The 27,371-nt window shown below is 38.4% G+C and overlaps 1 protein-coding gene and 1 non-coding gene across 2 annotated transcripts in view; both read left to right on the forward strand.

Annotated features, from left to right (window-relative positions):
- The window catches only part of GPC6 (glypican 6), a 1,214,516-nt gene that overhangs the window by 793,896 nt on the left and 393,249 nt on the right, over positions 1-27,371 (forward strand). The window lies entirely within an intron of this gene.
- Positions 517-588, forward strand: TRNAG-ACC (transfer RNA glycine (anticodon ACC)). The gene has a single exon. It is a non-coding gene; the product is annotated as a tRNA-Gly (tRNA).

Below are 27,371 nucleotides of genomic sequence, written 5' to 3' on the forward strand. Positions count from 1 at the left end.
ACTATGCTACAAATCATGTACTGTTTTGCAAATTATCTTTTTTTAATCAACATGAGAAAATGCTTGAAAAATACTACTCAGTTGTGCTGTAAAGCATGACTTGAACAGTTGCATAATATTTTTGTCATGTGTCCATTGCACAATTTGTGGTGGTGGTGTTCAGTTGCTGAGTCGTGTCTGACTCTTCGTGACCCTATGGACTGCAGTGCCCCAGGCCTTCCTGTCCCTCACTATCTCCCAGAGTTTGCCCAAGTTCATCTTCATTGAGTCAGTTGATGCTATACAACCATCTCATCCAAAATTTAATTAGTCCCATATTGAAAAATCTGTTGGCTGTGGTGTTTAGTGTGCACATATGGTAGCAGACCAACCTCTGTTCCAATCCTGATGACATCTTTACTTTAAAAACAAACAAATAAACAACAACAACAAAACTATGGATCGCATTTAATCTTTGGTTTCCTCACATGTGAAGTGGGACTGATATTAGGACCTATCTCATGAGTATATTGAACTTCCCTGGTGGCTCAGGTGGTAAAGCGTCTGCCTACCATGTGGGAGACCCAGGTTCAATCCCTGGGTTGGGAAGATCTCCTGGAGAAGGAAATGGCAACCCACTCCAGTATTCTTGCTTGGAAAATCCCATGAATGGAGGAGCCTGGTAGGCTACAGTCCATGGGGTCGCAAAGAATTGGACATGACTGAGTGACTTCACTTCACTTCACTTCATGAGTATATGCTAAGGATCAAAAGCAGTGCCTAATAAAGACTTATACCTATGAGAAAGTTTTATCAGACTTTGGAATATCTCTAATTTTATGTTATCATAAATAGCTGTTGACCCAGAACACAGCTGGATGAGCTGTAAATTGCCATTGTAGTCAAACACACATACATATTTCACTCTTTCATTCAAGCAACCTTTATTGATCAGTTACCATTTTCCAGGTTCTCTTACATGTCATAATGAGCCTCTTTATCATATCCCTAATAAGAACCACTTGTCATTGTTGAGATTAAAATTTTTAACTGCAATTATTTTATAAAGTTAATTCTTCAAGTAAACGATACTTCAAATATCTGGCAAAGATTCTAGGAAAAGATGAGTCTTGAAAATGTAAAAGTGATTTTAAATCTGACTAGTCCTATGAAAATATTCTTTGCACAGGGATTTCCCAGTATTCAAATTCCTGTTTGATCATTCATTGGAAGAGTGTCACTTTCCTGCCTGTAGGGGCAAAAAGCAGTGGAGTGAAAGTGTCATGTTCAACATTGTTTCTTCACAACCAAAATGCTTTGGAGCTTAAATATTCAGCAGTTCCTCTTTACTCTTCTTGATCTCTGTTGGAAAGCCTTGTCAAGATAAAGGAATCAATGGTAGTACATTTTTTCCCATTATTATTATTATTTTGCATTTGGAGAGAAGTTATTTATAAAATTTGCAAAGATCTGACCAGATCTCAAGAGGTAGAATGTTTAAGAATGAATAAAAGGACCTCAGAGTGGATGCACCCCTCTCATCCACAATGGGTCCTCATCCTGCTCTCTCATCCTGCTCCTTTTCCAAGCCCCTCCCATTTGGCAGAAGGGGCTTCCTGAGTCTTGGATTGCTTCCTGATTGTCTTCCGAGGGTCCCCATCCCTTCCATCTCTCTGTTGCTTACTGATTCTAAAATCTAACTTGCGTTCAGATCCCTGAGGTCCTATCAGAAACACTGAATCAGAAACATCTGTATGGAGGGCTTGAGAATTGTTATTTTAAAAAAGTTTTCTAGGTGATTCTAATGCAGTCTGAAGACTGGCATTTGGAAACTCTTGCTCTATGCTCAGGTTCTATGAAGCTTCCCACCCCCTTTCATCCTCTGGTTCCCCACATGTCCTGTTCTGCCTCCCTCCATCTCATCTATTGCTATTTCCAGCCCCTTTGCATGCCACATGCCAGCCTTGGTAATGACAAATGACATTTAGCAAGTGTCCTTTTGTGATAGGCCTTCTACTATATAAAAGTACTAAATCAATTAATATATTCAATGCAAACATTAAATGATACATGTGTTGTTGTTCAGTTGCAAAGTGGTGAGCGACTCTTTGTGATCCCATGGACTGCAGCACACCAGGCTTCCCTGTCCTCTACTATCTCCTGGAGTTTGCTTAAATCCATGTCCATTGAGTGGACGATGCTATCTAACCATCTTATCCTCTGCTGCCCTCTTCTTTCGCCTTTAGTCTTTTCCATAATCAGGGTCTTTTCCGATGAGTCAGCTCTTTGTATCAGGTGGCCAAAGTATTGGAGCTTCAGCATCAGTCCTTCCAATGAATATTCAGGGTTGACTTCCCTTAGGATTGCCCAGTTTGATCTCCTTGCAGTCCAAGGGACTTTCAAGGGTCCCTTAAATATCATTATATATATATATATATATATATATATATATATATATATATGTATGTATGTATATGTATATACATATATATATAATGTTAAAACCATGTCTGACACATAGAAAGCACATAATTAATGTTAATGAATCATATCTATAATTAAATATCATAGATCATGCCATATACTATTATTTTTTTCAGATTTGTTAAGATACAGTTGACATATGTTGCATTGGCCAAAAAGTTTGTTTGGGTTTTTCCATAACATCTTGCAGAGAAACTTGAACAAACATTTTGGCCAGCCCAATACCATTGTATAAGTTAAGGTGTATAACGTGATGGTTTGCTATCTAGGTATGCTGTGAAATGAGTAACAATAAGCTTAGTTATCACATTGAGCACCTCATATAATTACTATTTGTGTGTGTGGTGAGAATATTTAAGATTTAATCTCTTAGCAACTTTCAAGTTTATGTTAATACAATATTGTCAGTCAGTATTGTGAATTATTGTTGCTTTTCTGTACATTAGATCCCCAGGACTTACTCATCTTTTAACTGGAAGTCTGTACCCTTTGACCACATTCCTCATTTCTCCCATCCCTTAGTCCCCAACAGCCATCAGTGTACTCTCTGTTTCTATGAGTTCATCCTTTTTAGATTCCACAAATAATTGAGATCATACAGCATCTGTCTTTCCCTGACTTATCTCACTTAGAATAATGCTCTCAAGATTTGCTCATGTTGTCACAAATGGCAGGACTTCCTTCCTGTTTTTTTAACTGAATAGTATTTTATCGTGTATATGTATATATCACACTTTATTCTTTCATCCATTGATAGATACTTAGGCTGTTTTCATTATCACTTGGCTGTTGTGAATAATGCTGGAGTGAACCTGGGAGATGCAGCTATCTCCTTGAAATAGTGATTTTATTTCCTTCAGATATATTCCCCAAAGTAGGATTGCCAGACCGTTTGATAATTCTGTTTTTTGATAGACTGTTTGATAATTCTATTTTCTATTTTTTGACAAATCTCCATACTGTTTTCAATAGTGGCAGTATCACTTTACATTCCTACCACAGTGCCCTAAGTTGTTGGGTACTGTGGTAGGAATGTAACCACATCCTTGCCAGCTCTTGTTATCTCTTGCCTTTTTTATCATGACATGCATTTGTGTTGTCCTAGCTAGTCTTAGCCAGCTAAACTAGACATAGAAGACTCAGAGTTACTAGGAAACAACTTGGGCAAACATCTTATTCTTTAAAAAAAAGAAAAAAGCAGTATGGCATGTATTCATTTATTGTTATAGCAACCCTGTGACGTAGATACCATTATTTTTCCCATTTGACAGAATAGGAAGCAGAGGTCCTGTTCACAGAAATAGAAAACAGTAACCCAATTACGAACGTTTGTAATTCCTTGAATATGCTATGATTTCTAACTTGGTGAATAAGGTGAGAAAATTCATGAGATGTATTCTCCAACCCTAACTCCCTGACAATTCCTTTCCCATGTAGTGTCATTTCACACTTTGCTGTTGTCATTGCCTGTTTTACCTGTTGCTTTTGCCAACTAGATTTTAAATTTCTTGAGAGCAGAGATTGTGTTTTATTGAAAAATGCATGGACAAGACCTCTACTAAGTATGATATAGGGCTATTTAAAGAAACAAAATATAAGCACGTCTCATTTTATTGCACTTCACTTTATTATGCTTGGTGGATATTGCATTTTTTTAAAATTGGAAGTTTAAAAATTGAACTCTGAGTCAAGCAAATCTATCACTGCCATTTTCCCAAGAGCATTTGCTCACTGCATGTCTGTCCCATTTTAGTAATTTTTGCCATACTTCAAAATTTTTCATCATTATTATATTCATTTTGATGATTTGTAATCTGTGCTCTTTAGGTGCTGCTAAAGTGATTGTTTGGTGTGCCACAAACTACACCCATAATGATAAATATGTGTGTTCTGACCGCTCCACCAACCAACCATTTCCTCATCTCTCTCCTTATCTTGAGTCTCCCTAATCCCTGAAACACAACAATATTGGAATTAGGTCAGTTAATAACCCTACAATGTGTTCAGGTGAGAGGTAGAATCACACATCTCTCACTTTAAATCAAAAGCTAGAAATGACTAAGCTTAGTGAGGAAAGCACGTGGAAGACCTAAGCTGGACCTCTTGCATTGGTTAGCCAAGTCACGGATGCAAACAAAACATCTTTGAAAGAAATTAAAAGTGTTTCTCCAGTGAACACAAGAATGATAGGATAGCAAAACAGCGTTATTGCTGATGTGCAGGAAATTTGAATGGTCTGGATAGAAGATCAAACCAGCCACAACATTCCCTTAAGCCAAAGCTTAATCCAGAGGAAGCCCCTAACTCTCTTTAGGTCTGTGAAGGCTGAGAAAAGTGAGGAAGGTACAGAAGAAAAGTTTGAAGCTGGCAGAGGTTGATTCTTGACATTTAAGAAAAGAAGTCACCTCCATAATATAAAAGTGCAAGGTGAAGTAGCAGGTGCTGATGTAGAAGCTGCAATGAGTTATCCAGAAGATCTAGCCAAGATAACTAATGAGGGTGGCCACACGAAGCAACAGATTTTCGATGTCAATGAAACATTGGAAGAATGTATTGGAAGAAGATCCTAAATAGGGCTTCATAGCTAGAGAAGAGAAGTCAATACCTGGCTTCAAAGCTTCAAAGGACAGGCTGACTCTCTTTTTAGGGGCTAAGGAAGCTGACGATTTGAAGTTGGATCTAGTGCTCACTTATTTTTTTTTTTTTTAATCCAAGAGCTGTGAAGAATTATGTTAAATCTACTCTGTCTGTGCTCTGTAAATGGAACAACAAAGCCTGGATGACAGCACGTCTGTTCACAACATGGTTTACTGAAAACTTTAAGCCCAGTGTTGAGACCTACTGCTCAAGAGAAAAGATTCTTTTCAAAATATTATTGCTCATTGACAATCTGCATCTGGTCACCCAAGAGCTCTGATGGAGTTGTACAAGGGGACTTATATTGTTTTCATGCCTGCAAATACAACATCTATTCTGTAGCCCACAGATTAAGGAGTCATTTTGACTTTCAAGTCTCATTATTTAAGAAACATACTTCATAAGCCTTTAACTGCCCGACAGTGATTCTTCTAATGGATCTGGGCAAAGTCAATTAAAAACGTTCTTAAAAGGATTCACCATTCGAGATGCCATTAACAACATTCTTGATTCATGGAAGGAGGCCAAAATGGCAACGTTATCAGGACTTCAGAAGAAGTTGATTCCAACTTTGTTGGATTTGAGACTTCAGTGGAAGAAGTTAACTGCAGATGTAGTGGAATTAACAACAGAGCTAGAATTTATTAGAAGTGGTGCCTAAAGAGCTAACTGAACTGCTATCATCTTCTGATCAGACTTCTTATGGGTGAGCAAAGTAAGTGATTTCTTGAGATGACATCTACTCCTGGTGAAGATGCTGTAATGATTGTTGAAATGATGAGAAAGGACTTAGAGCACTACAAAAAATTATTTGATGAAGCAGCAGCAGGGGCTGAGGCAATTGAAGGATTGCCTTCAATTTTGAAGGAAGTTCTATTGTAGGTAAAATGCTATCAAACTGCATTGTATGCTTCAGAAAAATCACGTATGGAAAGAAGTCAATCAATGGGGCAGATATCATTCTTGTCAAATTTTAAGAAATTGCCACAGCCACCCTGAACCTTCAGCAACCACCATCCTCATCCATCTGCAGCCGGGAACACTGAAGCGAGACCCTCGACCAGCAAAATGATTACAACTTGCTGAAGGGTCAAATGATGCTTAGCGTTTTCTAGCACAAAGTAATTTTAAATGAAAGGTATGTACATTGTTCTTTTAGACATGTTAATGCACACTTAGTAGATTACAGTTAGTATAACCATAATTTTTACATGCACCGAGAAACCAAAGAAATTGTGTGACCCACTTTATTGCAATTCACTTTATTGTGGTGGTCTGGAACCTGTAATATCTTTGATGTATGCCTGTCCTCTGATAGCTGCTACCTGCCTAATGGTAATTAGTGGAATCGTAGGCTTAGAACCTGAGGAAGAATTAATCTCTTTAGCAAGAATAGCAGAAGAGGTTCATTTCTCCATGCAGTCAATTCTATCCTTTTGGAAATGGCTTCCCAGGTGACTCAAGTGGTAAAGAATCCTCCTGCTAGTGCAAGAGACCCAGGATATGCTGGATCCATCTCTGGGTGGGAAGATCCGCTGGAGTAGGAAATGGCAACCTACTCCAGTGTTCTTGCCTAGAGAATTCCATGGACAGAAGAGCCTGATAGGCTATAGTCCAAAGGGTCACAAAGAGTCAGACATAACTGAGCACGCACACACATGGTGGCTTTCTAGAACACAGTATTGAGAAGGATTCTGAGATTAAGTCTGGGCTTGGAGCCAAAGAATCATCACCCACATCACCTGTGGTCTCGGGAGAGAGTGTGGGGATATGCACGCACTGCTTTTGCCATCCTTCTGTGGTCAGACTTTGAAAATCAGTAAGAACAGTTGACTGGCTTTTAAATGGCTTTAGACAGAGTGACAAAGTGGTGCCCATTAGATTGAATGATTGATCTTTCTTTAGGCAATTTTTATGAGGAAGTGGTTGAATCAGAATAAAGATTACAATTTTTTTTGTTGAGTTTTCACATATGTTTGGTGCCATTCCTAAGTGACATGCAATTTGAAGAATGTTAAATACAAAGGGTCAGTTTTCCACGCAACTGATCTTTAAATATTTCCTCTGTTTACTATGTATAAGCAAATGATGCAGGGAAAAATGATATAAGCAAATGTGAACCACAGCTTTGAAAGACGCACTGAAGTGCACACACGTGGACACACATAGGAAATGACCATTTTTCATCTCATGAAATTGTAAATGTTCATCTTCAAACATCACAGAAAATGTCTTTGATACTGTCACAGATAAAATATAATAATTGTCCTATTGCCCACTGAATTCTAGCACCATTTTATTAATTAAGGATAAATTTGAATTATGTTATTTAGGATCAAAGCGAAATGCCTAACCTAATGATACTGAAAGAGTAATAATGTCAGCCTCTTGATAGAATTTATTTTCCTCTTAGTGCTTATCTTCCATAAACTATGATATTTGATATTTGCATAGGAGCAAAGGAATGAAGGTGCTATTTTTTGATGCAACATGTGACTTGCAAGATTTGCACGTGTGTGAATTAAACCATGCCCTTACAAACACATCTAGGATAATAGTTCATAAGGATAAAATGTAGAGTTGGAAGGGAAACACAGGATTTGGAGTTTTCTGTAATGTCAGAGTAGGCAGACCTTACACATCTTTCCTAAGTGGAGGCATGGCCTTTATTGCCAATATCTTGTTACTGTAGGAACTGTGAATATATGACAACTCAATACTTCACTGATATTTTAAAAGCTCATTGCTTCATTGATTTTCTTTCTTCCTTAGTAAAATCAGAATGGACACAGTAAGACAGAAAGTTGAGGACATTAATATGAACATCTCAGCTAAGTGTTCCTGAAAACTCAGTGTAGTACAGCAGGACCTTCCAGATCATGTATTATATTATTTGTTTTACTCTTACAAAGAACTCAGTTCAGTTCAGTCCAGTCGCTCAGTCATGTCCAACTCTTTGCGACCCCATGAATCGCAGCACGCCAGGCCTCCCTGTTCATCACCATCTCCCGGAGTTCACTCAGACTCACGTCCATCAAGTCAGTGATGCCATCCAGCCATCTCATCCTCTGTCGTCCCCTTCTCCTCCCGCCCCCAATCCCTCCCAGCGTCAGAGTCTTTTCCAATGAGTCAACTCTTCTCATGAGGTGGCCAAAGTACTGGAGTTTCAGCCTCAGCATCTTTCCTTCCAAAGAAATCCCAGGGCTGATCTCCTTCAGAATGGATTAGTTGATCTCCTTGTAGTCCAAGGGACTCTCAAGAGTCTTCTCCAACACCACAGTTCAAATGCATCAATTCTTCGGCGCTCAGCCTTCCTCACAGTCCAACTCTCACATCCATACATGATCACTGGAAAAACCATAGCCTTGACTAGACGGACCTTAGTCGGCAAAGTAATGTCTCTGCTTTTGAATATGCTATCTAGGTTGGTCATAACTTTTCTTCCAAGGAGTAAGCATCTTTTAATTTCATGGCTGCAATCACCATCTGCAGTGATTTTGGAGCCCCAAAAAATAAAGTCTGACACTGTTTCCACTGTTTCCCCATCTATTTCCCATGGAGTGATGGGACCAGATCCCATGATCTTCGTTTTCTGAATGTTGAGCTTTAAGCCAACTTTTTCACTCTCCTCTTTCACTTTCATCAAGAGGCTTTTTAGTTCCTCTTCACTCTCTGCCATAAGGGTGGTGTCATCTGCATGTCTGAGGTTATTGATATTTCTCCTGGCAATCTTGATTCCAGCTTGTGTTTCTTCCAGTCCAGCATTTCTCATGATGTACTCTAATGAAATTATTATTATAACATGTCTTTATCTTAATCTCCCAGTTAATATAGGAAATATTACTTAGGAAGAAGAAATACCTACATCCCATATATCACATTTTTCTACTGTTCTCTCTAGAAAAAGTAACTCTGGCAATACAGATTTTATCTCATATCAGGTCATGATACTTTATCCCCTAATCTTTTTGTTTAATTAAACTATCGTTGATTTACAATATTGTGTTAGTTTCACGTGTACAGCTTCAGATTCTTTTCCATCATAGCTTATTATAAGATATTGAATATAGTTCCATGTGCTATGGAGCAAATCCTTGTTGTTTATCCCCTGTATCTTTAACCATTAATAAAATACTATGCCAGTGTTTTTTCTTCTACATCATATGCCTTCCATTTGCAACTAGACATTCAATAGAAATTATTTTAGTTTTTTTAAGTTTTTTTCCAATTGTGTATCAACAAATTTTTCCCTCATTTTGACTCCCAAGTGCATTTTAATTTCTACTTACACTTAATTTATAAGATACCCCATGAAATATCTTCATGCAATTCTACAGTGATAGATTTTAAGGAATGCTTCCAAGGGTATAACGTAACTGTGAAGGTATCAAACTGTACCTATCAGAGCATTTTTCAACATGGTGGAAGTGGTAGAGTAAAAGAAGAGGTCATGGCTGAAGCATGCTTTTGAGTTCTATATCACTTGAGATTGCTTGAATAAATCACCATTATACATCACTTATGGGATAATGGATGCCTTAGTCTGTATAGTGATATAACATCACTCTGTCAACATTAAGCTTTAGAATTGGCATGTATTTTAATTTTGTAAATCTGAATATTAAAAAATATATATTTTCTCTGTACAGGTGACCTAGAGCTAGTTTTGTGCCTTCCCTTGTAACTATGTATATATGTGTAGTATACAGACAAACATATAGATACATAAGTATATTTATACAGTATATGTAGACACATCTATAGGGTATTTAAACATATATTCCACACATATATAAGTCATATAATAATTTATATTATATAGTATATGTATATACATTTATAGTTTATATAAATAGTGTCTTATATATAGTGTATTTTAAATTGTTTAATTTTTGGTTGTTATAGATCCTGTATTAGATCAATAAGCTTCATTTTATAAGTTTTGTTCTGATATAGCATGTATTTGTTTAAGGTTAACATTAATTATTAAAACTAGAATCCACTATGCAACCATATAAAGTGTGAGGGAATCTGCTTTTTTAATGAAATAGAAATACTCTTTTTTTCCCTTCACTTGAAAGTATAGCTTTTCTGATTAGATCAATTTAATTATTTACTTTTTCTCTAAAGGTCATGTTTTTATAAATGTTTTTCTCTAGCTTTATTGAGGTATACTTGGCAAAATCATAAATATTTATAATATAAAATGTGATGATTTGATAAACATTTTATGCATGTTTCAAAAATTGTATATAATATGTTATCTTTGTGCTATCCTTATCAAAGCAATTAGGGAGAGGAGTGTGTTTGCCTATTTGACAGCTTAGCGGAGAATATTATTCTTGCCTTTATTTTTAACCTGTGGTTGCACTCAAGGTTAATTCAAGGTATCAGGAAAATGTGACTGTGACAAGATTTAGTGATCACAGGGGCAATTAATGCAAGATCAGCCGCCTGGATATTGATTCTCATATCATGGCATCTTGGCAAAATGAAGTCATCATTTCATCAGACTTTTAGTTATACTAATAAATGATTCTCAGAATAGCCTGTCCTTAGCTTTGATGTTGGCAGTTCTATCATCGCTTATGAACTTAAAAGGATAGTGAATAAGAAATTTAGGGAAGTGGTAGAATCATTATAGATACATAAGAAAAGCATATGTGCTAAGCTTCTCTTGCTATGCAAGGAAGACAGAGAGTTTCTCTCTAAACCTGTTAGTTCTTAGAACTCCTTGGTGATCTTTATACAAAATTCTCAAGAGGATTATCATATCTGATTTCTTTTTGATGGAAACAACTAAGTGAAGTTAACCTTGGTTTTGGAACAATGTCAGTAAGATTTTGGAGCCTGGAGATGGTTGTATATTAAAGTCCTTCCTTCCCTGTAGTTTTCAAGTGCTGAGTCTGAGAGCTAATAATGAAATTTTCTTACCTGTATTATGTCATAGAAGACAAATAATACATATCTGTATTAAGCTACTTTAGCTTATGCAAATCAATATATTTGGATATGATTCTTTTTTGCAAATCCATTTTTAAAGAAATTTAAGAAATTCCAATTCATGAAAATTCTTACTGTTTTCAAAATAATTTATTTTCTTCCCAGTCAATTTTAAAAATAAATGTGTCTCCTCTACTGAAATTTCTATATCTGATTTAGTTTGCACCTAAAACACTGCCATTGTGCTTTGTGTGAATTAGTTATATGAGAATTCAGTTGGATATGTATTTTTGAAGAATCCATTTTGTTTTTATTTTAAAAATACAATGTAGCTATTATTTTATTATTTATATTTTAAAAAGCGATTGTTATTGGCCACAATTGCCATCACTTTTAAAGAGGACACTGTACTGGAGAATATTTATTTTATTCTAAAATATGGAGTAAATCCAAAGTAGATAAACTACCTTATGCTGTTTCCCAGATATAAAATGTTTATGTTTGTTTCTGCATTTTATTTAAAAGACCACAGTGATCTAGCATAGTGAAGGCAAAACATTTGTATTTGCAAAGTATCAAGAAAAATAAAGAAGGGTTTTATTTCAAAAATACTTCTAAAAGACATTATTTTTCAGATTAATAAAAATAAATTATAAGTTTTTCAAAGAATAATTTCAAAATCACACTTCTGCTTTTCTGTTTAAAGCTTTGGGATCTCCCCTGGTGGTCCAGTGCCTAGGACTCCAGTGAAGGTGGCCCAGGTTCAATCTCTGATCAAGGAACTAGATCCCATATGCCTCAGTTAAGAGGGTGCATGCCACAGCTAGAAGATCCTGCATGCTGCACTAAGACCCAGCACAGTCCACAAAAAAAAGAGAACGTTTTTAAATTTTCTTTTAAGTGCATAACCCTAATCTATCTCAGGTAACTCTTTTTTGGTGAAGTTTATGCCCGTGTGAAAACCTCTTGCCCTGGGAATTTAATTGCAAGTACAGAAATATTTTACCTTAAAAAAACTACACTATTGTCTCACAAGTCATTTTTATCTTTAGTTAATTTGATATTTCTAAACATTATTAGTCCTTTGGAAATGGCTGTGACTTTGGGATTGACTATGTGTTCTTATAGAGTACATTTTTGTTTTAACCCTGATAATTGTTTCCATTACTTGGAATCATTTTTAATTCTAAAAAAGGAATTCTATTTTAGCTCATTATTAACTCTGGGAAGGTGGAAATCGATATGTACCACTCATTAAGAGCTCTCCAACACACAGCACGGGCTTCACAGATGGCGGTAGCAGCAAAGAATCCACCTGCCAATGCAAGAGATGTGGGTTTGATTCCTGGGTGGGGAAGATCCCCTGGAGAAGGAAATGGCAACCCACTCCAGTATTCTTGCCTATGAGATCCCATGGACAGAGGAGCCTGATGGACTATAGTCCAGGGGTCTCAAAGAGTGGACACCACTGGGCACTCAAGACCCAGCACAGACAGACCAGTAAAGGTGCTACAGCAGTGCACCTTGTCCTGGAGGCTGTGGCTAGTGGTGTCTGTTGAAGATCTTTACATTTAAAGATGTGAGTGCTTCTCACTTGTTTTGTTTTGCTTTGCCAATCTGTGCTGTAAACTTATAGCTTTGGTCCAATAGCCAGTGCTATTTTTAAAAGACACTCATTCCTTTATTCACTCATCTGGCAAATATTTATCATACATATTGTGGATCAAGCTCTCAGGATATGCTGAGAATTCAATAAGATGCAAGACAGACAGCACTTGGGCTGAGACCAAGCTTCCATTTTAATGGTTCTATATTGTCTAGGTGTCATTTTACAAGGGATAAATAACCTGCCAGGCTTTCAGTGTGTGTGTGTTAGTTATACCCCATGGACTGTAGCCCACCAGATCCTCTGTCCATGAAATTCTCCAGGCAAGAAGACTGGTGTGGGTAGCCATTCCCTTCTCCGGTGGATCTTCCCTACCTCGGGATTGAACCCAGGTCTCCAGCATTGCAGGCAGATTCTTTACCTTCTGAGCCACCAATCAGTAGATACACTTGTTATATACTTTTTCTAGCCTGTTTCCAATTTCTTGGGACTTGAATTTGATATAAATGTTGACTTTTCATTTTTCAAAGTAGTACTGCTGCTGCTGCTAAGTCGCTTCAGTTGTGTCCGACTCTGTGCGACCCCATAGACGGTAGCCCATCAGGCTCCCCCGTCCCTGGGATTCTCCAGGCAAGAACACTGGAGTGGGTTGCCATTGCCTTCTCCAATGCATGAAAGTGAAAAGTGAAAGTGAAGTCGCTCAGTCATGTCCGACCCTCGGCGACCCCATGGACTGCAGCCTTTCAGGCTCCTCCACCCATAGGATTTTCCAGGCAAGAGTACTGGAGTGGGGTGCCATTGCCTTCTGCCACACAAAGCCCTTTCTTCTGTGGCTCTTTCTGGCGTTTCCTCTTTTGTCTCTCGTCTAACCTCTTTCATATTGCATCATTGTTGCTATTGTTTAGTCTCTAAATCATGTCCAGCTCTTTGCAATCCCATGGACTGTAGCCTGCCAGGCTCCTCTCTACGTGGAATTCTCCAGCAAAAAACACTGGAGTGGGTTGCCATTCCTTCTCCAGAGCATCTTCCCCACCCAGGGATCGAACCCAAGGATCCTGCACTGTGAGGCAGAGTCTTTACCACTGAGCCATCAGAGAAACCAACCTTGCACTCTGAGATCCAGCTGTTCTTTTTGTTTGTTTGTTTGCCACACCATGCAGCATGTGGGATTGCAGTTCCCAGGGACTGAACCCATGCCCCTTTCTGTACTGGAAGTACAGAGGCTTACCCACTGACCACTAGAGAAGTCCCTTCAGCTATTCTTAATTGTTTGCATTTCTTAATTTCCGTTGCCCCATATCCTCTGGTCCCTTTAACGAATTAAGTTGGATTAACCTGGTCTTCGTCCAAGTGTGTTTTTAGTTGTGCTCGTCACTAATGAGCAAACAAGCATGGTTTAGGAACTTAGTGTTCAGGGAACTATAAATTATATAACCACAAAAATACAATTTTTCAATTCCAGTTACATAGAAATGATATAAGAATGACTGAAATTTAAAATTTAAAATATTTTCCTCCAACTTCATGGAATTGCTTTGACTGTTTTCCATGAACCTTATAAAAATCACCTCAACAGTAGCTTTGGGGGCTAGGAGGTAGAAAAACTGGTACATGTCTATATTTTTGTCATTCCCAGAAAATATGAGGAAAAAGAAAATGGCTATGAATGAGTTTCATCATGTTGAGATAGCCTAAGAAAACCTAGATTTTTTTCAGAGGAAAGTAAGGGAGTTTTTTGTTTTGTTTTTTAATAAGCCCCAAGCCAATCATTTTAATCAGCATATCAAATCAATTGTGATTTCTCTGTAATTGTTTCCTGGAATCATCCTTACTTGAAATCTGACATCTTTCCCCAACCACTTTGAAGATGTAGTCCACAACAGAATGAGTTTACCACTAAAAGTGCAATTTCCCTGAAAATACTTGGAATGGTATAACTTGGAATGGTATTATGGTATAATGGTATGACCGTGTAATTATAATCTCAGGGTGAAAGTGAAAGTGTTAGTCACTCAGTTGTGTCCAACTCTTTGCAACTCCTTGGACTGTAGCCCACCAGGCTCCTCTGTCCATGGGATTTCCCAGACAAGAATACTGGAGTGCTTTGCCATTTCCTTCTCCAGGGAATCTTCCTGACCTAGGGATCGAATCCAGGTCTTCCACATTGCAGGAAGATTCTTTCCTGTCTGAGCCACCAAGGAAGCTCATAATCTCAGGGTTCACAAAGTAAATACAGAAGAGAGATAAGGATGAGTTGTGAGTGCAGACTTCATTGGGAAGAGTTTCTGCTCGTTTCAGCTACTTCATTGTTGGGTATGAGTATTTATTCTGCAGGAAAAATCTCTCTCTCTCTTTTCTTTTTTTTTTTCGCCACACACTGCCCTTGAGATGATCAGACTAGGTTTCCATAAAACTTTTCAATTGGTGTAGTGAGCTTCCTCTTCAGAAAAATCACAGTGACATACCAATGTGGAGGCTTAGAGTCCTTAGGTGCGTGGACCCAAGAGAATATTTTTCTCAGTGGTTGATGCTTTCTTGTTTCCCCTTGCCTTTGTTTTTTTGTTTGTTTTTTTGAAGCATTTAGTAGTTGAAGAAAGCAAGCTGGTCTCCTGATTAGATAAACACCACTCCAGCACACAGTAAGAGGCCAATGTTATAAACAAAATAATGTTCAGAATTCTATGGAGTTCATGCCAACTGGTCCAAAGAAACAATTTAAACTAAGAGATCCTGTGTGGATTTCAAAATGCATCTTTACTCTCGGGACTTCTTTCATCTTTCCGTGATATTAAAGTAGGATTTTGCAAGCTAGTCATTTTTTAGCTTGTCTAGAAAAATAGCCACATGTCTAGAAACAGAGTTGTAGCAGTCCTGATTTAGAATGAAAAAACCTGATTTCTGATCCTGGGCTTGGCCACTAACTTTTTGACAAAGTCATCTACCTTTTGGGGGAACTTCAGTTTCCTCATTGGAAAAATGAAGGGGTTGTCTTGCAGGTGTGGTATTCAAACTATGATCATTAGAAACCCAAAGGTCCTGGTGGGGGTCAGGACCAAGTAGCCTTATAAGGGATGCTCTAGGTCACCTCCCCCCATCTAAATCCAAACCACTCCAGTTTTTCCTCTCTTAAAAATGTTGTGTTTCAGTAACAGCTTTTAGACTTGGATTTCACTGATGAGTGAACGAATGAATAAATAAAGAAACAAATGTTTCTTATTGGCTCTAAAATTCCATACCGGGCATGCTGTTAGGCCAGATTTATGCCCTTCACAGGGCTTCCCTTGTGGCTTAGCTGGTAAAGAATCCATCTGCAATGTGGGAGACCTGGGTTCATTCCCTGGATTGGGAAGATCCCCTAGAGAAGAGAAAGGCTACCCACTCCAGTATTCAGGCCTGGAGAATGCCATGGACTGTATAGTCCATGGGGCTGCAAACAGTCAGGCACAACTGAGCAACTTTCACAACTCACAACAACATGCCCTTCACATGCAAGAAGTGGCAAGTGTATACTTGCTCCTTTATCTGTTAAAAGTAATTTAACTTGTTAAGATTCCTCTTTGTGTATATTTTAGAATAAATTTGGCTTTCTTCCAAGCATCTTCCCCCATTGGCTAAACAGCTACTATAGGCATCAGTCCGAAGACAAAACTGTGACTTTGTGGGGGAAAATTGGGGGATTCTCATCCCTTGGTGCCCAAAGCACTAAGGCTGTGGTAGAAACTCTTTTCTCTAAACACAAAGAAAGAAAGTCTTTACCTCTATCACCCTAACGTAAAAAGATGGATGATTCTGAATGTGTGTGTATGCATGTGTGTTTGTGTTTAAAGTTCAGAAATCTACCAAGATTTCAAGACTTTTACAGAAGGAAGAGAGGAGTAATATATTGGCTTTATTCAAAAAAGACAAGATTTGTCAATAAAGCAGTGAAAAAAGGTGATAATTAAAATAAATTAGAAAAGCTTCTGAATTTAGTTTGTATCGGAGAAGCATTCATTAAATGTTGCTGATACTCACGTGATTTTGAAAGGAGACAGCAGAGGCACTACAGCTTTATCAACAAGAGAAGCCAAGCTTATAAAGGAAAATCAGGAGAATCAGAGAGAGCATGATGATGAGTCTTTCCCTTCCTTTCACCTCTCCTTTTCATCTCTAGTGCTGTGTCAGACTTCAATATATTCTGGCTGTGTTAATTTTCGATATGGGCATGTGACTTGCTATAGTCAATTTCTGTAAGTAAAATGTGTGGCCAGAAATTTTGTGCAACAACCAAAACCCTCCTCTATAGAGTCTGCTGATTTCTGTCGTGCAAATCAGCACCAGCTATGGAATTTGGAAGGGAGGTGGCATATAGTGCATTTCCACTGTGTGGATGCGACAGATGCAGATAATCTCAATAGCATAGATGACAGGAAAACATAATACATAAATTCAGAGGTGATGGTCTTGACCATTTATTCTTTGATTTTGATGTTATTTAAAGTTTATATAATTTAATTTTTTGACATCTCACTCACCAGATTTCCCAAAACTTAACACTGTCTCTTGCAAGATTATGCAAGGCAACTCCAGCACATCCACTGTGCCGTGCTGTGCTTCCTAATTCGGTCATGTCCGAAGCTTGGTGACCACATGGACTGTAGCCTGCCAAGCTCCTCTGTCCATGGGGATTCTCCAGGCTAGAATACTGGAGTGGGTTGCCATTTCCTCCTCCAGAGGATCCTCCCAACACAGGGATCAAACCCAGGTCTCCCGCGTTGCAGGCAGATTCTTTACCACTGAGCCACCAGGGAAGTCCCTTTGTAGATTAGTGATACATATTAAACAGCAAGGCAATAAAACTCAGTTTTCTCACAAAATAGCCGTCATCTTGATTTTTCTTCATTTGGCAACTTGTCCAAGAGTCCAATTTATACTTGGTTTCCAGAATTTGGGGACTGTCTAAATTGGAGACTTTTATAATAATCATTGTATGGGCATTCAGTACTTCCTTGTCTCCATGCTTTTCCTCCATCAGGTCCCCCCTCCTTCAATACTACACCCCTCTCTTTTCTCCTACAAATTACCTCCTACAAACTCTTCTGTAAAGCCCCCAACTAGACACGTAGAGAGTAAGTTCCATGAAATCAGAGACTCTACCCATTTTGCTCACTACTATATTCCTCAGTTCAGGTCAGTTCAGTTGCTCAGTTGTGTCCGACTTTTCGCGACCCCATGAACTGCAGCATGCCAGGCCTCCCTGTCTATCACCAGCTCCCGGAGTCTACCCAAACTCATGTCCATTGAGTTGGAGATGCCATCCAACCATCTCATCCTCTGTTGTCCTAGTAGCTGGCAAATAATTGGTGTTCAGTTATGCTTGCCAAATATATTTTGAAAATAAAACACTTTTCTAAGCTGTTTACACATTAATGTATGTGTTGTTCTGTTTATCCTTATATATTACATTGAACGGACTCATTTATGTGTGTTAGCATAAGCCCTAAATCCCATGAGGCCAGTGTCACTGTCATCTTTCTATATTAAGCCATGGCAATGTTTAGCACTCCCATCAGGAATTTAACAAATGTTTATTTCTATTTGAACATCTCCTATACTTTCTGTGTATGGCAATGAGATGTCTTTCCATGGATATAAATTTTATTCACAGTTGGAAAGTTGGGGCTAGGGGTTTAAGAATGACAAGACTAAAGAGAGGTGCTTATGATGGGGTAGCATCATAAAATGTCTACAAAACAGGCCGGGTAAAAACTTAAAAATGTACTTGAATTCAGTTATCATAATAAAGATAATCACTTTGCATTTACATAGCACTTTGCAGCAAAATGAATTTCAAAGCAATCTGCCAAACGTTTTTACAAAGGATCACTTGGCTGGGTCCCAAAGAGTGTCTTCTGGGGTGGGACCCTGCAGCTGTTCACAGGGCATATCTAGAAACCAAAGAGCTGGTTTACTGAGCTGAGCAGGGGAGAGGCAGGCTTATGCGATGCTGCCAGGAGACACACACGGCCCTATCATACGATGCCAGGTCCTAATCCATACTGAGGGCTCGTCTCCCTCAGGTATGTGCTGCCATTGCTCAGAAAGGACATGGAAGAAGAGCCTCGGACCTCTCTAAAACAGGCGTACAACCCAGCTTAGGAAGAAGAAAGAGGCAGAGTAATTGATTTAGTGCCGGGAGGACAATCTAAGTCATTACAATTCAATCCAACATTTATTGAACTCCTTGGGGAAGTTACTTGAACTCTCTAAGCCTCAGTTTCCTTATTTGAAAAATTCTTTCCTCAGAGGTTATTATGAGGATTAAATGAGGAATGAACGTTAAGTGTTGAGCATGCTGCTGCTGCTGCTAAGTCGCTTCAGTCGTGTCTGACTCAGTGCGACCCCATAGACGGCAGCCCACCGGGCTCCACCGTCCCTGGGATTCTCCAGGCAAGAACAAGGGAATGGGTTGCCATTTCCTTCTCCATTGCATGCAAATGAAAAGTGAAAGTGAAGTCGCTCAGTCGTGTCCGACTCTTCGCGACCCCATGGACTGCAGCCTACCAGGCTCCTCCATCCATGGGATTTTCCAGGCAAGAGTACTGGAGTGGGGTGCATAGAGTACACCATATATCTGGCTTACGTGGCATTATTTTTATAATCATCTTTGACTCTTTACCTTGCATTTCACTATGTATAATTAAAACAAGATATTTTATTTTTCTTTAAAATACTGTGTTTTTGGTTACAAATAGCTTCCACAATGCCTTCCAATTATTTTTATAAATTGAAAGAGAATTGTTCAAAATCAGTCTTATCAAATTATGTATATGCTAAATTCCTATATAAATGTAGGCTTTTGTTCATCTTATATGTAGGGTTAGAGTTATAATGAGTAAGAATTATGACTGCATTTTGCTATACAGTAGAAACTAGCACAACATTGTAAAGCAACTATACTCCAATAAAAATAAACAAGTTACCAAAAAAAAGAAATAATCATGACTGTATTAATTCAGATCAAGCTAAATACCATATCATTCTCTAAATTGTTATGCATTTCGGCACACAATGAAAAGAACCCCAGAAAAACCTAAACAGGATGAGAATAGATTGGCAGATTCAAAAGTAGCATATTATATATATCTGAATGTGAAAATAGATGATTTTATTCAAAACTAGTGTTTAGTAAGTTAAAGTAAATACATTGTCAAAGAGAAATTGCACCAGATGCAATTAAACAAGCATGGAAAATTTTATTTAAAACTATTGCAGTAGGGGAGAAAAATTGAACTCAACACCTCAGAAACAAAATGCAGGAGAATTTTTAAGCACTGAGGTGAGCTATTGGAAAACTACTGGAGGAGGTTGGTGGAGTGGGGGGTGGTCAATATGATTAAGCCATTTTGTGTTTAGTCGTTGGTGCTTAATGAAGTGGGGGTTCTTATCCATCCATGAGACGGAGACAGCAGCCCTTCCTTTCTTTGTGATTACTTTTCAAAGGAATGGCCCCCAGGTCCTTCAGAAAGATATTCCTTGCCTATATAAAACTGTCAAGAGGCTAAAAGAATATTTACATTTCAAAGGGATGAAGAAAGAATCTACAATTCCACGTTTCCTAAAATTAAATGTTCTAAGGAAAGGGGGTCAGGAAATTAATAGGAAGAAACCCAACTAAAGCTTCATCAAGCTGAGGGAATGTTAAGGCCGTCTTGGTCAATATCCTCCCATGAAACTTGGTCAGCTTTGCTCTCCAGAAATGTCTTACAATGAAGAGTCAAAGCATGTCAGCAATAGGGTGGTTTTTTTCCCCCCTCCTATACCTGCTGATCATATGGACTTCCTTGGTGGCTCAGATGGTATAGAATCAGCCTGTAATGCAGGAGATCCAGGTTCCATCCTTGGGTCAGGAGGATATCCTGGAGAAGGGAATGGCTACCCATTCCAGTATTCTTGCCTGGAGAATTCCATAGACAGAGGAGCCTGGTGGGCTACACTCCACAAGGTGGCAAACCGTTGGACACAACTGAGTGACTCTCACTTTCACTTTCACTGATCATGTAGCTGGGGAAAGAATATAACAGATAAATGTATTGGCAGAAATTATGAATGATATTATTTCAATATTGACCTAGATTCATCTTAATTTATTCTAGAAATTAATCTACTAGAATTTACAAATGAATTATCAATATATTATAGAAGCACACTTGGGGTAGTGATGTAAAGCAAGGAGAATGATGGCATAAAATGTTGAAGAACCCTGGATTCTATACTTTCTTACAAGTTTCATATTTCCATATATACTCAGAAGAGGGATAAATTCTCACTGTCTTAAAATATGTAGAGATAAGTTTAGCAAAGATTTTTGTATTTTTTTTTGTAATTAATGGGAGATTTGAATGGGCACATGGATCTCAAAGGTACTTTGTAGAGTTTGACCCTGAGTTAGCTCAATTTAGGCTGAAAATATCCTACTGAAGCCTGAGAAAGGGAAAGGGCAATTATAAAGAGCTTTAATTTTTCCTAAATGGCTTTGCAAAGCGCTAATGAAAAATCATTTTCAATGGACCTTTCGTAGGATCCTGCTAGTGTTTCCAATTCAGGCAGTTAAAGAAATCAACAATAATATAGTCATCTTGAAAGAGGTAAAAATCGACCAAAGATAAGTGAATAATTCACATCTAGCTGTGAATAAAATCTAGTCTGAAGCCATGGCTCACTAAGCCACATGCTCCTTTTCCAAGGCTGTCAACCGTGGTCAATAATGAGTCACAGCAAAGAAAGTCGTGTGTGCTTTCTCCAATGTTGGCAACTTCCATCAATAAAGTATAATTGGAACCTGCCAAGAAAGCAGTGTGTCAAAGGTGTATTTAGGCAGAAACTTAGACGTTGAACTGTTTGTGTAAAAATTGAGCACATAGTCTAATTATAAGTTTAAGAACTTTAAAAAGTTGGAACATTGTAAATCTGCTGCGAGAGTGACTTATGCTATTGGAACATGACAACTACATCAATAAGCCTCAGTCAGAATAGAGGAAGAAGAGTCGACATTACAAAGAGGAATGTTGCTTTCAGTAAGTCATTAGAGAGAGGGGTGAGAGAAATGGACTGCGTCTCTTTGATGGGGATAAGCAAGAAGATGGAAATATCATTTTAGTTTATCTCCTTAAAAGAGACACAAGTGAAAGTAAGACTATTTTTTGTTAAGTCAACAAGTAGGAATTTTATCATCTTTTGTTTGTTAGGTGTTCAGTGTACCATCATACAGGCTGCAACACTATTTAATTGAAACTTCCTTGACACTCAAAATAAAAGGTGATATGGTATTAAGAAGAAAATGGAGGCAAGATGCACAATCCATTTCACTGTTGATTGGACAGGTAGAGTATAGAAGAAAAGTTAAGTCAGTTCTGAAGATCATGGATATTTTGGTCATTGTAATTATCTCTTCCTGTGACCCCAAATTCAGATGCTTCAACAGTAGCACTGCATGGCTTTCTCTGGAAGCCTTATTTGGAAGCCTGAAAATATGCCAGATTTGTATATCTTAGCTCTGGCCTGCTCTAGGAATCAAAGAATACAATTTACTACTAGTAGTACACAGTCAAGGATATAAACCGATTAATGGGCTATTTTGCTAGTTTGCTTCTTAATGTTGGTTATTTTAAATGTCTTTATTGAATTTTGTTATAATATTACTTCTATTTTATGTTTTGTTTTGTTTTGTTTTTTTTCGGGCACAAAGTGTATGGGATCTTGGCTCCCTGACCAGGGATCAAACCTGCACCCCATGCAATGGAAGGCAAAGTCTTAACCACGGGATTGCCAGGAAAGTGCCCTGTATTAGTGTGTTGAGTAGAATAAATGAAATAGTGTCTAGGATCAGTTTCTTACACATAGCTTTGCACATCATCAGCAAAATTGTGTTAATTATTCCAGTATTTACATAGAGTAATCTTGATTTTCCTCCATGTCACTTTGTAATAGATGGACCCCTCGTCTATAGTGAATGCTGCTTTGGAGAGGAAATTTGTATCTATAGCATAGCTAAATGTAACATGTATTAATGTAGTTTTTTGGAAGAAAAGCTATGATCAACCTAGACAGCATATTAAAAAGCAGAGACATTGCTTTGCCAGCAAAGGTCTGTCTAGTCAAAGCTATAGTTTTTCCAGTAGTCATGTATGGATGTGAGAGTTGGACTATAAAGAAAGCTGAGTGCCGAAGAATTGATGCTTTTGAACTGTGGTGTTGGAGAAGACTCTTGAGAATCCCTTGGGCAGCAAGGAGATCAAACAAGTCCATCCTAAAGGAAGTCAGTCCTGAGTGGAAGGACTGATGCTGAAGCTGAAACTTCAATACTTTGGCCACCTGATGCAAAGAACTGACTCATTGGAAAGGACCCTGATTCTGGGAAAGATTGAAGGCAGGAGGAGAAGGGGACAACAGAGAATGAGATGGTTGGATGGCATCACCAACCTGATGGATGTGAGTCTGAGTAAGCTCCGGGAGTTGGTGATAGACAGGGAAGCCTGGCGTGCCGCAGTCCATGGGGTCGCAAAGAGTCAGACACAACTGAGCGACTGAACTGAATGCAGAGAAGGGCAAAATATCATTTGCACATTTTTCTCTTATTTGCACTTCAAGTCATGTCAGATAATTGAGACAAGGACGTGAGACACTAAACAGGCAGCATTAATGACTGACTTACTGAAGCATGTGTTACAAAGTTGACTTGCATTGGGATAGCCCAGGGAGGTACTCTTTCACTCCAGCACCTCCACCCCATGTCCATTTCTGGTGGACTAACAAATAGCACTTGAAATATTTATATGAGAGAATGTAGATATTTTAATTGAACATAAACTTTCTTTTTTATATCAAAGAGCACAAACTTATAATGATCAAATGACAGATTTTTTTAATACTTTTGTTTTCAAAATAATTTACTGTACTTCTCACTGGGCTTATCAATAAATAAGACCTGAAGTCAAGTTTTTAACTGAAAACTCTTTATGTAAAATTATTATAATTGACTTCTTACTATGTCACAAAGTAAAATGCAAAAATCAGTAAGATCAAAATCAAGCTCAAGGTTTGATACAATGCATGGTGTTCTGTAGGCTTTTAAGTCTGAATATATATTAGGAAATGGACTCCCAGGTGGCCCTAGTGGTAAAGAACCCCCTGCCAATGCAGGACATGCAAGAGATGCAGGTTTGATCCCTGGGTTGGGACGATCCCTTGGAGTAGGAAAAGGCAACCCACTCCAGTGTTCTTGTCTGTAAAATTTCATGGACAGCACACAAACAACTATTTCAGTGCAATTAGAAGGTAAAATTGATTTGGAATTTAAGGAGGCATGGGAAATGACTTTGGGATTTCAAGATAAAATTGATTTTTATTTGGGTTGTTCTAAATACATATGCTTTGCTTCATTTACATAATTCATGGAATTATGTCCCAGTTGGCTTGCATTTTAATATGTCAACATTGGCACCATAGTTTACAAAGGTCATTTCAGGCTTCCTTGATAAGTCTAGAGAGGAGTTTTGTGATGACCTGTATAAAATAGCAGCCTCTTGGAAATGCAGACTTTTCTTGTCTTATTGGCTTATCATCCAATCTAATTACTTGACCAAGTTGTTAAAGGACTCTCTGCTCTAAAAGGTACAGTACCAGAATCACCATGAGCTGACTCTTTGCAAGGTTGGTAACTTGGACTTAGTAACACTGTCTGAAGAAAAAATAGACCAGGAAATGAGGGCTCTTTTCCTAGTTGTACAAGTAACTAATCAGTCACAAGATATAAACAAGCCACTTCATTCCCAGGACTCAGTTTCATCATCTGGAATTCCTTTAGTCTCTTTTTTTGCATCAAGTGTTCAGCAAAATATGCAGTTAGGAAAATGAGCTCTAGAAGATTAGACTGTTTTATTATTTTACTCTCAATCCATTCTATCGAACTTATCTATGTCTGGCTTTTCTGATGTCTTTTCTCAAGGAAAACTATATATCTTCTTAACATAAACACTTTCTGAGAACATAATTTATTTCTGATAAGTGTCTAAATTAGATCTGTTTTCTTCAATAATCTTCAATACCCTCTGCCTTTTTTTTTTGTTAAGGCATATTGTGCTGAGGTGCTTTGATTTCGAAATGCAAATGATACTGAAATTCTTTCTTTCCTAAGGGTAAAAAGGCTATTAACCACCCACTTGTTTGTTTGGCTCTAGTTAATAGCTACAGTAAATGAACATGACAGATAGCACCGAATTTCAGCGTTTGAACATTTTTACCATACACAACGCTGGCACTTTAAAACAGAATCCCCATTAAATTAACCCATGTCATTCACTCCTCAAAAACAAACATGTAGTTGCTCTGAATGTATTCTCATAGCGCTGCCATGGAAATAGGTGTAAACCTGGAGATTTCTTCTAGTCTGCCCATCTTCCTAGTTGCAAGACTTTGGACAAGATATTTGGCCTTTCTTCTTTCCATTTCCAGAGATAAACTGGGAATCTTAAGGGTTCATTGCAAGTTTCAAATGAGATCACATGAATTCAAGTATTTTGGAATCTACAAAGTACTACATAAAAAAATATTACTATTTTGGATTGTGTCTGCAACTTGATTTATTTATTTTTCCTGTTGGCATGAGAAATGTTCATGCTCATGTCTTCTAATTTCTGGAAAAAATAAACAAAATATCTTTTTTGAATCTTAATTACCTCTCTAGTCACTAAGTTATTTCCTTGTTTGAAAATCAACTTTTGGAGGCTTCCCTGATGGCTCAGTGATAAAGCATCTGCCTGCCGATTCAGGAGACATGGGTTCTATCCCTGGTCCGGGGAGATCCCACATGCCACAGAGCAACTAAACCCATGCACCATAACCACTGAGCCTGTGCTCTAGAGATGGAGAGCTGCAACTATTGAACCTGTGTGCCCTAGAGCCTGAGTTCCACAATAGGAGAAGCCACTGGAATGAGAAGCCCGCACATCAAAATTAGAGAGTAGCCCTGGAAGCAATGAAGACCCAGCACAGCCAAAAATAAATATAAATATATAAAATAAATAAAAAATTTTAAAGAAATTTTTTAAAAGAATCAACTTTTGAACAAATAATCCTCCCCAGTATTAACTTAAAAATCACCCAGATGGGCTTCTAAGTCCTAGATCCAGTCACCCTCAGCATTTACACCAGTGGCCACACTTTTCTTGCAGTTCCTCCTTTGGCTTTCATGATTCATAATACTGTACACGGTAGCCATTCATTCATTCTTTTATTCAAACACTCAGTCATCCAGTGAGTCAACATATGTTGATTTACCCCTGAGTGTGGTTAGGCAGTTTCAAGGCCTTAGAGGTGCTCAACAATGAACAGTGAACACAGCTCAGGATTCTCTGTCCTCTTGGAGCTAACATTCCATGGGGGAGATGGACAGTCAATACATGGATCTTTATAGCTATTGCTTAAGTGATGTCTTTGCATTCTGCCCTCATGTGACATGACTGCAGTTGCTGCCACAGAGAGGACTTCGAAGGCTATGTGGAGAGTAGTCCAGTTGATGCTCTTGGTCCTTCTTTATGAGTCTCACTGGCTCCTCCTCTATTCCTACTGCCTTTAAATGGAAATTGTGTGATGTTTGGTCTTTGTCATTCTTTTCTCCCTTCAAGTCTTTTTAGAAGAGTTTTGATTTTGTGTTTTTTAATCGATGAAACAATCTCCACTGCTACATTGAGCCTTAGTGGCTTGTCAGCATGTTTAAGTCCTTGAGACACAGAACTTTTAGCCCATTAAGTGTTAACTTCCTTATCATCATGGAGTCCACTTATACATGATGCCAATAACATGTACGTGTGTGTGGGTGAGTGTGTGCTCAGTCACTTTGATCCTGTCCAACTCTCTGCAAGCCTATGGACTGTAGCCCTCCAGGCTCCTCTGTCCACAGGATTTCGCAGGCAAGGATATTGGAATGGGTTTGTGATGCCCTTCTCCAGGGGATCCTCCCAACCCAGGGATCGAAACCCCATCTCCTGCATTGCAGGTGAATTCTTTGCTGCTTAGCCACTGAGGGAGCCAACTTACGTATAAAGTTTTTCTAAACGTTTAAAGGGACATTGTTTTTTGTCTCTATATGTGCCTCTAACTTAAAGTTATGACCAACCTAGATAGCATATTCAAAAGCAGAGACATTATTTTGCCAACAAAGATCCGTCTAGTCAAGGCTATGGTTTTTCCAGTGGTCATGTATGGATATGAGAGTTGGACTGTGAAGAAAGCTGAGCGCTGAAGAATTGATGCTTTTGAACTGTGGTGTTGGAGAAGACTCTTGAGAGTCCCTTGGACTGCAAGGAGATCCAACCAGTCCATTCTGAAGGAGATCAGCCCTGGGATTTCTTTGGAAGGAATGATGCTAAAGCTGAAACTCCAGTACTTTGGCCACCTCATGCGAAGGGTTGACTCATTGGAAAAGACTTTGATGCTGGGAGGGATTGGGGGCAGGAGGAGAAGGGGATGACAGAGGATGAGATGGCTGGATGGCATCACTGACTCGATGGACGTGAGTCTGAGTGAACTCCAGGAATTGGTGATGGACAAGGAGGCCTGGCGTGCTGCGATTCATGGGGTCACAAAGAGTCGGACACGACTGAGCGACTGAACTGAACTGAACTGAACTGAACTTACATTTGTTAAACAAAAAATTTATATACTTAAGCTTAAAGTAACTTTT

Source organism: Budorcas taxicolor, chromosome 12 (assembly GCF_023091745.1).
Source record: "Budorcas taxicolor isolate Tak-1 chromosome 12, Takin1.1, whole genome shotgun sequence".
Lineage (NCBI taxonomy): Eukaryota > Metazoa > Chordata > Mammalia > Artiodactyla > Bovidae > Budorcas > Budorcas taxicolor.